Raw genomic sequence first — 19,377 nt, 5'->3', positions numbered from 1 at the left:
TTGATTACATGAGTAGTTAGATAAGTCGTTAAGGAATCCATACTACTTTACGGAATTGAATTCGAGCGAGTAGAACTTCTAGAATCGATCTTAGCGTGAACGGGTAGTTTCTAAGTGTCGTTGGTTAAAGGCGTGTTTTGAAATTCTTTAAATAGCTCACTGTTTTGTGCAAGCCGCTTTGGCGGTGATTTTGGTCGCCAGGGCAGGGCCGCTATAGCGGGGTGAGGGCCGCTGTGGTGGGCCAGATGCGACTTAAAGTCGTAAATTAACTCCAAAAACGTTTTATTCTGCAATTTTCGAACTTGAGAGCTAAGGAACGAACCCAGAAAACTTCTTGACAGTTTTCCACCATTCTTGAGGCCAAAGGTAAGGTTTTAACCTCCCCGAATCCATTTTTCGATCCATAGAACATAATCTAATGGGTAATTATTGATGGGGGAGAGGTTTTGATCTAGAAACTATGGTGGAAAAAGCCCTAATTTGGGTACTTGGGATCATGGGTATGATCTAGGGTTGATAGAATTGTTAGTAATCCGGGTAATTAGTTATCGTTTATTGATTCTCATGTTATAATTGTTGTTTGTAGACCAAGAACAAGCGGAACGAATCCAGAAAGAGAAGGATCAAGTTTCTTAGGGTTTCAAGCTTGTTTCGAGGTATGTGATGGTTGTGATTCTATGATTGTGTGATGTATGTTTGTGTTTGCTTCATTATGATACATGTTTGTATGCAAACATTGCATTATTGATCACATTAATTGTAAATGAGGATATATGAATGATGAATGCCATGAATCATGACTTGATTGTATGATTATGAAAATGTACTTTGTGATTGTGATTGTGGCTTGTTGAATGGATCGGGTGTTGCGTTCTGACACACTAACTTGGATCGATTGCCACGTTCCGGCATAATTATGAGATAGGTTGCCACGTTCCGGCATAAACATTGGATCGAATACCACATTTCGATATGCTAACAGTTTGGGCTTGGGTTCCATGAGAGGACCAATGATTTGATATAATTGTGTATCTTGAGAAATGTGAAACGGTTCGTTGTTCGTAAATGATGATGATATTGTATATGTTCAATATATACATGTGATTATATTGTTGTATCGACTTATGTATGTTGCACTTAGTGGGATAACCGCGTGATCCTACCAGTACATTTGTGGTTGTGTATTGATACTGCACTTGTTCTTTCTTTGTTGAGTACAGGGCATCTTCAGGCAGTTATTGACATACCATGCTTAGAAGATAGTGATCGCCGATCGAATCCAAGGGTGAGCCAGTTCCTCCAGGCTGCCATGAGTTCTCCTTTCGTCTATGTCCACATTTCGGACTTAGACTTTTCTAGTTAGTTGTTAGTTCATTATTTCGGGGTTGTATCCCTTCTTGTTTAGACTTGTTGAACTTAGGTGTTTTGGTACATTGACTTTCAAGTTCTAGGTGTATTTTTCGCATTGTTTAGTTGTTAGATCTCTTGGAAGTTTATGGGAACTTTAGTCTTTAGCTATTTAACTTGCTTTCGTAACTTAAATGCTTTAGTTTTTTTGTTTAGTTGCTTGGTTTGGGTTGTAGTAGTGGTTCTCCCACCGGAGGATTAGCGTGGGTGCCAACCACAACGATCTGGGTCGTGACAAAGTTGGTATTAGAGCCTAGGTTCGTTGATCTCGATGTACCAAAACGAGTCTTGTAGAGTCTTACGGAATGGTACGGGGACGCCTTTACTTTTCTTCGAGAGGCTATAGGACTTTAGGAAATCTCTCTGTTTTCTCTTGTCTCATTTTGTGCTATGACTTGATTACAATTGGTATCTGGCGATTCAAATTGGTATCTAACCTCCTTCACTCTTCTGTCCGCAGATGGTTAATACTAGATTCGATGGTGTCAGGCCCATAGCTCCCGTCAATGCTCCAGCTGAAGAATATGCAGTGAGAGGTCACGATCGAGGCAGGGTAGAGGCCGAGAAAGAGTGGCGCCTACTAGAGATAGGGTACGGTCGGAAATGCTCCCCAAAATAAGTCCCCTCATGTGCATCATGAAGAGATAGAAGATGATATTGAGGTTGAAAATGTTGAAGAGGTTGGACAAGAGGAAGAAATGCAGGTTGAGACTACCAGTGTTATGGGACCAGTGTTAGCTCAACAGATCATGTCATTCTTGAAAGGGTTGGTTGGTCCTGGAGTGCTTCCTTCAGTTCAAGCAACTCAAGCTCTTACTAATCCCCATGTGGCTAGCACTACGCCTAAAGTGGTTGGGACTGGAGGTAATGATGCTTTCTTCCGTCCTTTGTTAGGTTCTGTTATGACTGGTAATGAGCGTGAAATGTTGACTATGTTTTTTAAGCTAAAGCCTCATGTATTTCTTGGTTCTGAGAGTGAGGATGATTATGAGTTTATTTAGACTGCTATGAGAGGCTTCATAAGTTGGGAATTGTCCATCAACATGGGGTTGAGTTTGTGACTTTTCAGCTTCAAGGTGAGGCTAAGTAGTGGTGGAGAGCTTATATGGAATGTAGATCTTCAACTTTACCTCCATTTACTTGGACCCAATTTCATGCTCTGTTTCTAGAGAATTATGAGCCTAGAACTTTGAGAGATCGCAAGAAGGATGAGTTCATGGCGTTAGAGCAAGATGGTATGTCTGTGGCTCCTTATAAGGCCAAGTTTCATACTTTGTCTAGATATGCTACTCAATTGATGACTATTGAGGAGGAGAGGATCCGTTTATTTATTAGGGGACTAAATTCTGAGTTGCATGAATTATCTGTTCATATGACCTCTGCGGGGAGGATTTTTAATGAGGTAATAAACTTTGTGAAGAAAGTGTAGGGGGTGAGGCGAGATGGTCAGGCTAAGGCATTGGCTAAAAGAGCCAAGAACTCGGGTAACTTTCAAGGTTCTTACTCCAGGGGGTCCGGGAGGCCAATGCTTGCAGCCAAGATAATTCAATATGTTATGCCTGCCTCTAAAGGTAATTACTCGGGAACTCCATCTCATAGTTTGATTCAGGATAGTCAGGGAGTCGCGCCTTCAGCGGGCAGCAGACCATCGTTTGATCGTACATGTTACAACTGTGGAGAACCTGGGCATATGAGGAGGGATTGTCCCCACCCGCGCATGATGGATTCCGTGCAGCAGCCAACTAGAGCAGTGGCACCCGCGGGAAATGGTAGTAATGGTCGAGGACTTCCATAAGGTGGGCGCTGAGGTAATCAACGAGGACGTGGAGGTAGAGAAAATGGTAACTTATGCAGGGGTAACGTGCAATCAGGTAGGGAAGTACCTCGTCAAGATGATAAGACTCAGTGTTATGCCTTTCCGGGCAAGAATGAGGCAGAGACGTCTGACACAGTGATCACATGTACTATTCTTGTCTATGACCGGATGGCTAATGTGTTATTTGATCCGGGTTCTACTTACTCTTATGTATCCGTGCGATTTGTCTCAGAATTTGCTATGATTTGTGATATACTTGATGCCCCCCATCCATGTTTCTACCCCAGTTGGAAAGTCTGTCATAGTCACCCATGTTTATCGTGCTTGTCCTATTTTGTTTATGGGTTTTCAGACTTGGGCAGATATTGTGATTTTGGATATGACTAATTTTGATATAATCTTAGGCATGACTTGGTTGTCCCCCTATTATGTTGTGCTTAATTGTAATACTAAGTCTGTAACTCTACAAATTTCGGAAGGGAAAAGTTAGAGTGGGAAGGGGTGTACATGCCTAAGCAACCTAAGATCATATCCTCCATTCGGGCTAGCAAACTGGTAGAGCAGGGTTGTTTGGCTTATTTTGGCTCATATTTGGGATGTTGAGGTTGAGTCTCCATTTATTGAGTCTATTCATGTGGTGTCAGAATTTAGAGAAGTGTTTCCCAATGATTTGTCTGGTATGCCTCCGGATAGAGATATAGATTTCTGCATTGATTTAGAACCTGGTACGCGTCCCATTTCTATCCCTCCATATCGCATGGCTTCAACAGAATTAAGAGAGCTTAAGCCTCAAATCCAAGAGCTTCTTGATAAGGGATTTATTCGTCCTAGTGCTTCCCCATGGGGTGCTCCAGTTTTTTTTGTTAAGAAAAAAGATAGTAGTATGAGAATCTGTATAGATTACTGGCAATTGAATACAGTCACTATTCGAAACAAGTATCATTTGCCTCGAATAAATGATCTTTTTGACCAATTGCAAGGTGCATCAATTTTTTCCAAGATTGATCTAAGGCATGGCTACCATCAGTTGAAAATTAGGCCTGAAGATATGCCCAAGATGGTGTTTAGAACCCGCTAAGGACACTATGAGTTCCTAGTTATGTCTTTTGGTTTGACTAATGCGCCTGCAACTTTCATGAGTTTGATGAATGGAGTGTTCAAGCCACTTCTTGACTCGTTTGTGATAGTCTTTATTGATGATATTTTGGCCTATTCGAAAAGTGAGAAAGAGCATGCCGACTATCTTCGTATTGTTCTGGGTGTTCTTGGGAAACAAAGGTTGTATGCGAAATTTTCTAAAAGTGAATTTTAGTTGACTTCGGTTGCGTTTTTGGGACATGTAGTTTCAAAAGAAGGGGTAATAGTAGATCCTCAAAAGATTGAGGCTGTGAAGAATTGGGTTTGACCTAGCTTTGTGACTGAAGTTAGGAGTTTTGTGGGGCTCGTTAGCTATTATCATCGATTTGTGAAGAACTTTGCTTCTATTGCCACTTACTTAACTAATTTGACAAAAAAGGAGATACCATTTGAATGGACTGAAAAATGTGATGAGAGCTTTCAAAAGCTCAAGACTCTCTTGACCACCACACATATTCTAGCATTACCGGTTGAAGGTAAGGATTTTATTATTTATTGTGATGCTTCACATTCTGGTTTGGGTGCTGTGTTGATGCAAGATAAGAATGTTATAGCTTATGCATCGCGTCAATTGAAGGTGCATGAGAGGAATTATCCAACACGTGATTTGGAGTTGGAAGTGATAGTGTTTGCTCTTAAGATCTGGTGGCATTACCTCTATGGGGTTAAGTGTGAAGTGTTTACTGATCATCATAGTTTGCAACATGTGTTCACTCAAAAAGATCTGAATTTGAGACAACGAAGGTGGATGAAGTTACTTAAAGATTATGATGTCACCATTCAATACCATCTGGGTAAGGCTAATGCAGTAGCAGACGTTTTGAGTCGAAAAACGGTGAGTATGGATAGTTTAGCTTGCTTAAGTGTAACCAAGCGACCTTTGGCTTACGGAAATTCAAACCTTAGAGTCTAAGTTCATGCAGTTGGGCATCTCAGAAAGAGGTGGGGAGTTAGCTAGCATTGAGTGAGGGTCAAATTCATTGAGGAGATGAAGGCCAAACAAATTGAGAATAAGAATTTGGAGGAGCTTAGAAAGAAGACTGTGATTAGTAAGGCACAAGAGACCACGCTTGATGCGGAAGGTGTGCTCAATTTTAAAGGAAGAGTTTGTGTTCCTAGAGTAGATGACTTGATTCAGAAATTGTTGGCAGAGTCTCATGGTTCACGATATTCTATTCATCTGGGTGTGACCAAGATGTATCGAGATTTGAGCGAATTTATTGGTGGCCAGGCATGAAGAAAAATATAGCAGAGTTTGTGGCGAAGTGTTAAAATTGTCAACAAGTGACGTATGAACATCAAAGGCCAGCAGGTTTGCTTCAAAGAATGCCAATTCCGGAGTGGAAGTAAGAAAGGATAGCTATGGATTTTGTGGTTGGTCTTCCCAAGACCTTGGGGAAGATCGATTCTATTTGGGTAGTGGTTAATAGATAGACTAAGTCAACCCATTTTATTCCGGTAAGAATAGATTATAATGCTGAACAATTGGCTAAGGTGTATGTGAAAGAGATAGTAAGGTTGCATGGGGTGCCCCTTTCTATCATCTCAGATCGTGGTATTCAATTCACATCCAAGTTTTGGTGAAAATTGCATGATGAATTGGGCACACAACTCACTTTTAGTATAGCCTTCCATCCACAGACGGACGGGCAATCGGAGAAGACTATTCAAGTGTTAGAAGACATGTTGAGGGCATGTGTGATTGATTTTGGAGGGCATTGGTATAAGTTCTTACCTTTGTGTGAGTTCTCTTATAACAATAGTTATCACTCTAGCATTGATATGGCACCATTTGAGGCACTTTATGGGAGGGATGTAGATCACCCATAGGATGGTTCGAGGCTGAAGATGTGAAACCTTTGGGGGTTGATTTAGTGAAGGATGCTCAAGATAAGGTGAGAAGTATTCAACCTAAGCTTCTAACAGCCTAGAGTAAACAGAAAAAGTGTGCAGACCATAAGGTAAGAGATATGGCTTTTCATACTGGTGAGAATGTTCTTCTTAAGGTATCACCCATGAAAGGGGTGGATGAGATTTGGCAAGAAGGGGCAAGCTAAGTCCGCGATACATTGGTCCCTTTGAGGTTCTTGAATGTGTAGGATCAGTAGCGTATAGATTAGCTTTATCTCCTAATCTATCGGGTGCTCATTCGGTATTTCATGTGTTCATGTTGAAGAGATATCATAGTGACGGGGATTATATCATAGAGTGAGACTCAATTGTGTTAGACAAAGACCTCCAATATGAGGAGGAACCAGTTTTAATTCTTGATCGTGATGTGCATAAGCTGAGGACCAAAGAGATTAAGTCCGTGAAAGTTTAATGGAAGCATCGTCCAGTTGAGGAAGCTACTTGGGAAACCGAGAGGGACATGCGAGACAAATATCCCCAATTGTTTGTCGATTCAGGTACTACTTCATTCCTTCTTTAGCCTATTTTCCTAAGTTTTTCACAAGGGGACGAGTGATGGGTAAATTGGTATCTATTGTAATGGCCAAGTTCCGTCGTTATAGAAAAGCCAACGGGAAAAAAATTTGGGTCGAAAAACTTTTGCGTAGTAACTTGGAATTTTCCAACTTAGTCCAAATTTGGACGAAATAGGAGTCAATGAGGTCTAGAGAAATATGATACCAATTGGGTGATCTAATTATGATTTTGGTTACATGAGTAGTTAGATAAGTCTTTAAGGATCCGTACAACTTTATGGAATTGAATTTGAGCGAGTAGAACTTCTGGAATCGATCTTAGCGTGAACGAGTAGTTTCTGAGTGCTGTTGGTTAAAGGCGTGTTGTGAAATGGGGTTTTGTAATTCTATAAATAGCTCACTATTTCGTCCAAGCCTCTTTGGCGGTGATTTTAGTCGCCAGGGCAGGGCCGCTGTAGCGTGGTGAAGGCCGTTGTGGCGGGCCAGACATGACTTAAAGTCGTAAATAAACCCCAAAATCATTTTATTCTGCAATTTTTGAACTTGAGAGCTAAGGAACGAACCCAGGAGACTTCTTGACAGTTTTCCACCATTCTTGAGGCCAAAGGTAAGGTTTTAACTCCCCGAATCCATTTTTCGATCCGTAGAACTTAATATAATGGGTAATTATCGATAGGGGGAGGTTTTGATCTAGAAACTATGGTGGAAAAATCCCTAATTTGGGTACTTGGGATCATGAGTATGATCTAGGGTTGATAGAATTGTTAGTAATTCGGGTAATTAGTTATCATTATTGATTCCCGTGTTATAATTGTTCTTTGTAGACCAAGAACAAGCGGAACGAATTTGCAAAGGGAAGGATCAAGTTCTTAGGGTTTCAAGCTTGTTTCGAGGTATGTGATGGTTGTGATTCTATGATTGTGTGATGTATGTTTGTTCTTGCTTCATTATGATACATGTTGGTATGCAAATGTTGCATTATTGATCACATTAATTGTAAATGAGGATATATGAATGATGAATGTCATGAATCATGACTTGATTGTATGATAATGAGAATGTACTTTGTGATTGTGATTGTGATTGTGACTTGATGAATGGATCTGGTGTTCCGTTTTGACACATTAACTTGGATCGGTTGCCACGTTCCGGCATAATTATGGGATCGACTGCCACGTTTCGGCATAAACATTAGATCGGGTACCATGTTTCGGTATGCTAACAGTTTGAGTTTGGATTCCATGAGAGTACCAATGATTTGATATAATTGTGTATCTTGAGAAATGTGAAACGGTTCGTTGTTCGTAAATGATGATGATTTTGTATATGTTCAATATATGCATGTGATTATATTATTGTATCGACTTATGTATGTTGCACTTAGTGGGATAGCCGTGTGATCCTACCAGTACATTGTGGTTGTGTACTAATACTGCACTTGCTCTTTCTTTATTGAGTATAGGGCATTTTCAGGTTGTTATTGATAGACCTCGCTTAGAAGATCAGTGATTGCCGATCGAATTCAAGGGTGAGCCAGTTCTTCCAAGCTGCCATGAGTTCTCCTTTCGTCTATGTCCACATTTCGGACTTAGACTTTTCCAGTTAGTTGTTAGTTCATTATTTCGGGGTTATATCCCTTCTTGTTTAGACTTGTTGAACTTAGGTGTTTTGGTACATTGACTTTCAGGTTCTAGGTGTATTTTCCTTATTGTTTAGTTGTTAGATCTCTTGGAAGTTTATGGGAACTTCAGTCCTTAGCTATTTAACTTGCTTTCGTAACTTAAATGCTTTAGTTTTTGGTTTAGTTGTTTGGTTTGGGTTGTAGTAGTGGTTCTCCCACCGGAGGGTTAGTGTAGGTGTCAATCACGACGGTCTGGGTCGTGACAATTGGACTCACATTCCAAATATTTTACGTGACTGCCTCCTTGTTCTATTTACTGAACCAGTGTTTCTTCATCCTTGATACTATCAAAGTATATAGTATATATATACTTTCAGTAATTGAGTAGTTTTTTCACAAAAACATTGCATGTTTCTCCTTGATGCTATTAGAATCATATCTATCTATCTATCTATCTATCTATCTATCTATCTATCTATCTATCTATCTATCTATCTATCTATCTATCTATCTATCTATCTATCTATCTATCTATCTATCTATCTATCTATCTATCTATCTATCTATCTATCTATCTATCTATCTATCTATCTATCTATCTATCTATCTATCTATCTATCTATCTATCTATCTATCTATCTATCTATCTATCTATCTATCTATCTATCTATCTATCTATCTATCTATCTATCTATCTATCTATCTATCTATCTATCTATCTATCTATCTATCTATCTATCTATCTATCTATCTATCTATCTATCTATCTATCTATCTATCTATCTATCTATCTATCTATCTATCTATCTATCTATCTATCTATCTATCTATCTATCTATCTATCTATCTATCTATCTATCTATCTATCTATATTACCTTAAAAGCATGAACTCCTAACTTGAATGTTAAATTACTATAATATCCCTAACTTAGGTTGTGACTTTTTCAATGAGTTGTGACTTTTCTGAAAAGTTGTGACTTTTTTCAAAGGGTTGTGATTTTTCGATGAGTTGTGACTTTTCCAAAGAGTTGTGATTTTTCCAAAGAATTGTGACTTTTTCAATAAGTTGTGACTTTTCCAGAGGGTTATGACTTCTTGAAGTGGTCATGACTTTTCAAATAAGACACAAAAAATAGTTGTTCATACTACCCTTTGTTGACTATAAATAGAGGGGTTTCCTTTTATTTTTCAACCACAATTATTTTTTTTATCTTCTATTCTTCTTCTTCTTGCATTTTAAAAAATTTCTTGTGATTTATTGTCATTGAGTGAGTTCGAAGTTCAGCGGAATATGAGGTACCATTATTCTGATTAAGTACGTTGTTCTATCCTAAGAGGGTATATTTCTTAACCTAGAGTACTTGAGGAAAATAATTTTGATGATACAATAATTATTTTTTTGCTTAGTATATACATTAGTATGTAATGTTCCAATATATGAAGTTAACATGATGATTTCTTTTTGTTAAAAATTTCTCTTGTGATGTAGATATATGCTTCTAAATATCTTTTCCAAAATGATTAAACTTCTCAAGAGTTAGGGAATAGTTACGATTTATTTTTTGATGTTCAAGACAAAAGAATCACTTTATTTATTAATGCTTCTTATGTGATTTAGATTGTCAAAAAATTTGCATCAAAATAGTTATTACTATATAAACATTGACCTTTTATTTTATAGATTTTACTATTTATTAATATTTCAGTATTTTCAACGAACAAAAGTTCATATTGGAGTTTGTATTACCTTAAAAGCATGAACTCCTAACTTGAATGTTAAATTACTATAATATCCCTAACTTAGGTTGTGACTTTTTCTATGAGTTGTGACTTTTTTCAAAGGGTTGTGATTTTTCGATGAGTTGTGACTTTTCCAAAGAATTTTGACTTTTTCAATAATCCAAAGGGTTATGACTTCTCGAAACGGTAGTGACTTTTCAGACAAGACACAAAAAACAGTTGTTCATACTACCCTTTGTTGACTATATATAGAGGGGTTTCCTTTCATTTTTCAACCACAAATATTTTTTTATCTTCTTCTTCTTGCATTTTAAAAAAAATCTTGTGATTTATTGTCGTTGAGTGAGTTTGAAGTTCAGCGGAATATGAGGTACCACTATTCTGATTAAGTAAGTTGCTCTATCCTAAGAGGGTATATTTCTTAACCTCGAGTACTTAAGGAAAATAATTCTGATGATACAATAATTACTTTTTTGCTTAGTATATACATTAGTATGTAATGTTTCAATATATGAAGTTAACATGATGATTTCTTTTTGTTAAAAATTTCTCTTGTGATGTAGATATATGCTTCTGAATATCTTTTCCAAAATTATTAAACTTCTCAAGAGTTAGAGAATTGTCACGATTTATTTTTTGATGCTCAAGACAAAAGAATCACTTTATTTATCAATGCTTCTTATGCGATTTAGATTGTCAGGAAATTTGCATCAAAATAGTTATTACTATATAAACATTGACCTTTTGTTTTACTGATTTTACTATTTCTTAATATTTCAGTATTTTCAACGAAGAAAAGTTCATATTGAAGTTTGTATTAGTTTATTTTTTTTATATATATATTTATTTATTTATTTATTTGGGTAGGTATTTATATATGTTACGAATGTATTATCAAGTTAACAAGATCTTCTAACTTCAAAATATATTATTTTAAAATGTTCTGAGTTCTTTTTTATAAAAAAATCTCACAACAAATGTGAAAATATGTGAACATATATATGAATCATTTAAAATTTATCATTAACAAAATAAAGTTTATATTCTGTAATATGGAATAAACATTTTCATTTTGTCCGTACACTAAATTAAAAACTAATAACTACAAAAAAGACAGTAACATTAATTAAACGTGCTATTTATTTATGTAAGTATAAAATTTATTAGAAATTCATCTATTGCACATTAATTCTTTAGTTATTAACAATTATTAAAATTCTCTTAATTATTACTAATTATTGCAAAACATTATTCACACTTCTTTTACTATTTTTTAGTTATAATATTATGAATTCTCATAGTTATTACATTAATTATTTCTATCTTTCATCTTTCTTTATATTAAATTTTTATCAAAAATTTTTCTTATTATTATACCGCCCCTATATGTGTGATAACACAGTGTTGTTATTATTTCTCGGACGATTCATGCTTGGTTAAATGACTTGAAAATCGTTTACAAGTATATGAACTATATCTTTGTTGGGTTTAAGATAAATAAGTTATTTTATATATGATTTCACAGATAAAATATATTCTTTAATTTTAATTTTTAGTTTCTCCGATAAAAAAAAGGAAACATTTCTGAGTTAACTATGGACAGTTAGATGATCTTTGATTTATGTACATAGTCAATCAAGAAATCAAATATGAGAGCCAACAACAAGAACATTATTTATTATGTTATAACTTATAAAATAAAAATTAATATACAAAAATAGTTCTACCATATAAAATGTGGTTATTCTCCACATGTTCATATGACATCTAAACAGATTAACGTGGAATACACGTGAAAAGCACATATGGTTAGATGGCAAGAAAAATACACAATAAATATAGTCTATAAGGTAATATTAGTGAGATACGACTAATTACATGATTGAACATCATCAAATTGAAATAAATATATACATTATTGCATTTAACTAATAAAATTTTTCATTGACTATCTTCATAGGTTCGCGTGAATAAGAGATATATATGACGATCCACATTGAACATTCACAAAAGAATCTACAATATTATTTTGTCCAAAACTTGTTATTCAAATCTTCGGCTAATTTTTTTGAATTGATAATCACGTGTAACGCACGTGTCGAAAAACTAGTATTACTAAAAGTGAGAAGCTTTTAACCTCAAAGTTGGATTACCATTTTGCCCTTAAAATAAAATACAATTTAATTGGAAAAATAACATTAATTCTCTACATCATCAATTAATCATTATGTCCAGAATGTGGAGAAGATAGAAAGTTGAAAAAAGTAATTTAATGTAGATCAAATTCATTGGATTATATAAATTAAATAATCATAATTCTTTTGCAATTAAAACGTTACCAAGATTTACTAAATAAGTGTTTGCATTTGGATAGGCAGTACTATACATAATTAAAAATTGAATATGAAGGGTCAATTCCCACTATTACATAGGAATCAATTTTGAAATTAAAGTTGAATTTAAAAGGTCATTATCTAATACTATTGAAGAACCAACTTATTAAGATGGATGCTAATCACATGAGATTGGATGAAGGAAATCACACAATTCAACATGAGAAGAAAAGAGAGTTGAAAATTGCAAATGAGGGATAACAAAAAAAATGTTGGAAGCTGCTAATCAAGAGAAGAAACAGAAGCAGCGAAAAAAAGTAAAGTAGATTGAATACAATCTTTACGTTAATATGTTTGACGCCAAGAATAAGAAAGTTACTATTTGTTATTTATTCATCAGAATGTGGGAACTTGCTTTGCAATATATATCCTCAAACTTGCTTTCTTTTTTCAATTACAAGATTTTTATCCTTTATAATTCATTTGTTTCCGATTTTCATCAATTCGGTATAAGACTTTAAATTAAGTTATCTTCGTGAGCCTTTGGGATAGTGTAAATATGAAATCAAATTTGTCATTCTTCTTCTTCTTCTTGTATATTTTGATGTCACATGTCTTTTAATATTTTGAACTTTCTTTAACTGATTTTTTTTTAAAAAAATCGTGTATTATATGCCCTTAAATTGCAAAAGATTTGTTTAAAAGATACAAATGTGACTGGACATTTTTGTCAACACAATACTTTGATGAATTGAGTAATAATATTCTTTTTTCTTTTTTTGAGTAAAGACTGATAATATTCATCTATAAGAAAATTCAACAATCTTGGTGAAAACTTGCAAACCGTAAATATACAAAATAGAAGTTTGTATTATAGATGACTTGCTTTATGGGTTACAAAAAGCTTTTTATTGGTCAATAATGAGTTTAATATCTAGGCTTTTAATTTTATTATGTGGAAAAGTATTAATTATAGATCAACTTTTTTTATTATTAAAACTTACATTTAGTAATTAAAATATATTAATTCCTCTCATATAATAGAAGGTTTATTTTTCATGAAACATTAAAAATATTAAACATGACACAAGATTTTCATGCTATATTTTTTGAATCGATATATTCTTACGTCAAACTTACATACAAAAGGATGTAACTTTGAACTTAGCGATTAATTTATGTACGCTCCACTATGATATATTTACTTATATAAACTAAACTTTTTAATGTCAATTAGAGGACAAACGTGCAACATACGTTCCCAGGACTTATATATATATATATATATACACACACACACACACACTCTAATGGTATTAAGGAGTAATTAAAGAGTGTTTTCATAGAAGCACTATTTCTTCTTCTTTGATATCATAAGAGTATATATATACTTTGATGGTATCAAACATGCATTAATAGTTAAAAACATAGGATATGAAAGTAAGAGAGTAGCTGCTTGTAAGGGTACTGTAACATCCTGCCTTAGAAAGAGCCAAATCAAGAATTTTGCAAGTTAAGCTTAAGTTGTGAGTTTTGGGTCAACTTCAAACGACCATAACTTTCAGTATATGATGAGTTATGTCACGCCCCGAAGATACCCCCAGGACGCAGACACGGGACCTAGGACCACGACTGACTCCAAGCTAACCCTGCTGGCATATCATAAGCATACTAAATAAACTGAAGTAAGAAAAGACTGTGCGGAAGCTAAATCATAAGATAAACTGAAATGATGGGGAATACCCATATACTGTCTGAATATATGAAAACTGAGAGTTTAACAACACTTGAAACGTCAAACTCAGATACTAAAGTTGAAACTATGTCTAAAATAAGTCTCTAACTGACTAGAAGTGTCGGTACATGCCCCACCTAAATCTAGCAAGAACTAAAACTAAAGATTAAAAACAAAAGAAACATGTCTGTCGTCCTCGGAGAATAAGGACTCACCACTGATACTGCTGAGATGAAGATCGTGAACCGATCTATGTGTGATCTGGAAGCTGAGGACCTGAACCTACATCACGAGAAGATGTAGTGCAGAGTATGCGTCAGTACTTGAAAGGTACTGAGCATGCAGGATAGAATAAAGCTGAATAAAAACATAATTGAACAGGCATATATCTGAGCAATGATAAGAGATAAGGATGATACTATACTGAGAATACTGAACATGAAATAAATGAATGCAATGACCAAGTTTATAACATGCTGAGATTGAAATCTGACTGTAGCTGGTAACATGGTCAATGCAATAGAATCTGACGGTAAGGGAGCTACTAATAACCGACATAAAACCACATGAGCTAAATGTGGAGTCCGATGTATACGCCCCATCGAGAGGACCCAATATACCCTGCCAGAGGTATAGAGGCATGACTGGCGTGATCACTAAATTGATGCCCACATAGGGGATTTACAACCTATGGGGCACGTAGTTCTGGAACTTGAGGGTGACTGACCCTAGTCCACTCGGTATAAAGCTACTCCCAATTGATTATGTAATTAACAATTTAGGACTGAATTTCTGTAACAATGGATAGCTCAAAATACTAACATGCTAACTGAAAATGCAACATTAATGTGCTAATAATGAAACATTCAAATATAAGGCATGTATAACTGAGATAGATGACCTAGCATGTGTAATTCATAAACTAAAAGAACTACATAGCTAGGGTTTTAATTATCATACAAGAAACTAAGCAACAACATGATAATCTGATTTGGATCATTCTAATAGCTAAAACCCAACAATTTCTAACATTCAAGAAACCTTAGGTCTAGATAATATTAAGGGAATCAAGAATCTAACTGAATTCTAGTGACCTAGTGGATGAAAGGAATCCACCAGTGAAATCTCACATACCTGGTGAAGAATTCCACGGAGAAATCTTTCAATTTCGGGGCTGAAACTGATGAAAACTCGTTGCGTTCTTGAACTAGGGTTGCTCGACTCTCTCCTTTATTTTGCTTTAAGTTTTGCTTGATTTTGGTGAATAATTGATTGGGTTAAGTTCTAATTAGTTTATTAGGCTAAAACTGACCAAAACCACGTAGTTTAGAGGTCTAACCCCTGACTTAAAAGTTGTCAGGGCCATTGACGGAACGAATCGATGGACCGTGGATGGACCAATGGTCCGTGATGGTTAACCATCGACGGGGTTCTGCGACTAAGTTCTGGGGCCTCGATCCACGAACCTAGACCACGGTCTGTGGCCTATTCTACGGTCTGTGGGTCATGCCTTAGAAATTTTGTTTGAGGGTCTGACCTACGGCCTTGGACCACGGACCGTGGTCTGACCTACGGTCCGTAGGTCCTGGCGTAAGTCTGGACTTAGAATAAATTTTTGGGCCTTTTCTGGGAAGGGCTGCAAGTGGTGAACCAAGGACCACCAGGACGGACCGTGGGTGGTGCCCGTCGGTGACACCTGCAACTTTTGAAACCTGCATTTTGGCAGTTCTAGCATACGAGGTGTTACAATTTAGGTGGCTCATAAGATATCAAATGAAAGGTCTTTGAATTCTCTTTCCAACGCCACCAATTTTGCTAACTTTCGAGTTCGGATGCGGGAGATATGCCCGTTTGAAGTCAGCCTGTCCAATTAAGGAAAGTTACCCGAATTAATGAGGTGTATTTTGGTCTTTTCCTTACCTCATTAGCTTTAAACGTTTTTAGTAAGGTTTTAGGGGTCCGAACTAATTTGGGTCAGTTTTCACAATCCTAAATTACGCTTAGGGTTTTAGAAGAGTGTTCAACAAGAGAAAAATAGGAGAAAATGAATAACGATCAAGATTTCTTGTAAATCGAGGTATGTAAGTTTTCATAATGTTGGATTCGTTCACCACACACCAATCATGTGATTTAATCCATAATTTTGTTCTTGAGGTTGAATGACTTGAGTTCTTGAAGTTTCGTTCTTAAATCATTAATGATGAGTTTGATGAGTTCTTGAGATGAATGTTAGGAATTTGAGGGTTGTTTTGATTATACTTCCGTGTACTTATGTTGGGTATTCAAATCTAAGTGAATTGGGAGGAAACCACTTGATTCTAGGCGAATTAGGGCAAAAAATTGAAGAAGAAAATTCGTTAGAAATTCTGGGCAGGGTTTGCCCCGTCCCTTTTTCCGTCGTTTGTCCCGTTTGAGTTCTTTTAAAGTATGCCTTTACTCCTTTCTGATTCTAACTACTCTAACTACATCTAAACATCGAGAGATTCTTGATAACATGAATCATAATCCTTGAATTCATAATTTAAAATTCAAGGTAGAGTTAAGAGTAAAGTCTTGAGAGTTCTTTCGAGTCATTTTGAGAAGTCTTTTACAATCCTTTAAAACTTGTTTTAAGACTTGAGTACTTGAGTATGAAGATGAATAGAGTTGATTTTCATTTCAAAATGAATATATGGGAATTAAGTATTCCCAAAGAGTAAATGTTTTTACATTTAAAATAAGGGGAAACATCGATTTCCAAATGAGTTCTTGAGGAGTTTTGAGTACTATCTCTTTTAAGAGAAATCTTTTGAGTAAAAATCTCAAAGTTTGAGGATGAAGAAATATTTTTAAACATATGAGCTGAGTATATTCTGGGAGTAGTATTGAGCACCGATATGGGGACGAGTTCATACAACTCAAAGTCCTCATAAACCATGTAGCCAAGTGGGTAGAAAGGGTCATACTTTTTAGATGATTCATTATTGCTTTTTAAGCATATCTTAGTGGATACACTTAGTTGAGGATGTCTTATACTCCGACAAGGTATAGGACAGTTCTGGCAGCGTGGGCGAGATGATGTATCATCACATAGCTCATAGTGATGGTTGTCGGTTAGAGAATCTCCCAACTTGAGTTATTTTGTATCTTTATATACAAATAAGAGTAAAAAAGTTTATTGTATTTTTAAATACATTGAGTTACAAATATCTATTTTAACAACTTTCTTTATAATGCATCTTGTTATTGCTTTTATATTGAACTGAGTTGAGTACTTTTGAGTTCTTGGGTATCCCTGAGTCGAGTTGAGTTAAGGTAAGTATGGTTTCCTTTTATCAGTTCAAGCTTGCAGATTATGTTCAGTGTTCCCCTTACATGCTCGTACATTCAATATACTGATGTCATTTGCCCTACATCATGAAATGATGCAGATACAAGTAATCAGGATCATCAACCGGTGCTCCGTTGATCCAGTTGTGTTCCAGCTAGAGTTGGTGAGCCTCCTTGCTTTCCGAAGGGTTTCATATTGAATTTTCATTTCAGTTTTTGCTTATAATTAGGATGTCGTGGGTCTTGTACCGACGCTCATCTCAGTTAGTAGATGCTTCATAGATAGACAATAGAGTTTTGAGAAGTTTGTTTCATTTTCATTGTTGATGTTCTAGACTTGAGTTGCCTCTTTTGGCCAGTGAATGTTTTATTTAAAAATATTCTGAGTATCTATTTTGAGATTTCGAGTAAAGTTTTACTTTTGAGTTTATATGTTGTTGAGCAAGTCTTTCGCTGAGAGTTGACTCAGGCCATTTGCTTGGGGCCAACAATGGTTCTCGAGTGTTGGCCACGTCCAGGGTGTAGGCTCGGGGCATGACATGTACAAATGTTCTTTTCCTTTTTTATAGCACTCCACATCTCTGCATTAGTGCATGACTAACTCGGTGTGGACGAATTTATCTAAACTTGAGAGAATGAGGTTGTATTTGAGCTTAAAGACTTAAGGATCTTAGTGTATTAAGGGGACGTTTGGTAGTTTATGCAGAGATTAGTTATGCAAGCTTTAGTTATTCATGTATTACTTATTCCACCTACATAGTTTCATAAAGTAATACATAAATTTTCTCATAACTTATATATGGATTAGTTTTATGAGTTTCTAAATTGCAAATAAAACATCGTATTAATTTTATGCGTGACTAGCTTACCTCCTAACCAGTTATCAAACGTGATGTTATTTATGTAGGATTTAATACATGCATAACTCTTCTTCAAATTAGCTGCCAAAAGACCCATAAAGTGTTAACCAAAGATAAAATAAATAAGATTTGAAAGATTGATGGTATTGGGCAAATTATGTCATATCCAGTCAGATATATGATTTGTGACATACAAAACGTATGTCAATCGTAAGTGGAAGGCCCCAAATTGAGCATATGCAAATATACAAATTTGACATACGGACTAATATATGATATGTAATGTGGTGACATGTGATCGTACGTGATATTGTATGTTAAAGATGATGGACTTCTATATGAGTCCAAACTGTATTTTATTTTCATTTTTCATTTCTCTTTTATCATGAAATTTATCTCCACAATTCTTAAACTCATTTTCTCTCTTCCAATCTTCAAGGCAAGTTATATCTAAGTTTAAGCATGAATATTCCTCCATTAAACATGTGATGCTAACATTGATTCATTTTGGATTATAGCAAATCAGAGATAGCTTTTAGAGGAATCCTACGATTTTGGACAATCAAATAAGGCTTCTCTCCCCTCTCCATTTATGAGCTCGTATGAGCATTCTAATCATGTTCCCAGTAAAAACTCACAAGACGGTGGTTGATAGTTGTCAATTCAAATTTTATGCACTTTTTTCAGTTATTGTAGCTCCTATTGTGTTGAAATTTCATGATCACCTTATATGGTTCATAGTCCCTCTACTACTATGAGGTGTCTAGGTTTTTTTATTTGAGACGTTTGTGTTTCTCTATTATGAGATATCTAAGTTTCTCTAATTAAGATGTACATGCTTCTATTATGTGAGATCTCTAGTTCTTTTTTTTTTTAGATGATTATGTATTCCAAAAGCAAAGACAAAATATTTCAGAAATGTTAATGTTCAACTCATATGTTGCATACCCCTTGTAACTTTTTTGAATTATTTCTTGTGTACAATGATGAGT

The sequence above is a fragment of the Solanum tuberosum genome, unplaced genomic scaffold (genome assembly GCF_000226075.1).
Source record: "Solanum tuberosum cultivar DM 1-3 516 R44 unplaced genomic scaffold, SolTub_3.0 scf00151, whole genome shotgun sequence".
NCBI classification, from domain to species: Eukaryota; Viridiplantae; Streptophyta; class Magnoliopsida; order Solanales; family Solanaceae; genus Solanum; species Solanum tuberosum.
The sequence above is the reverse complement of the archived record's forward strand: the minus strand, read 5'-3'. Positions refer to the sequence as shown.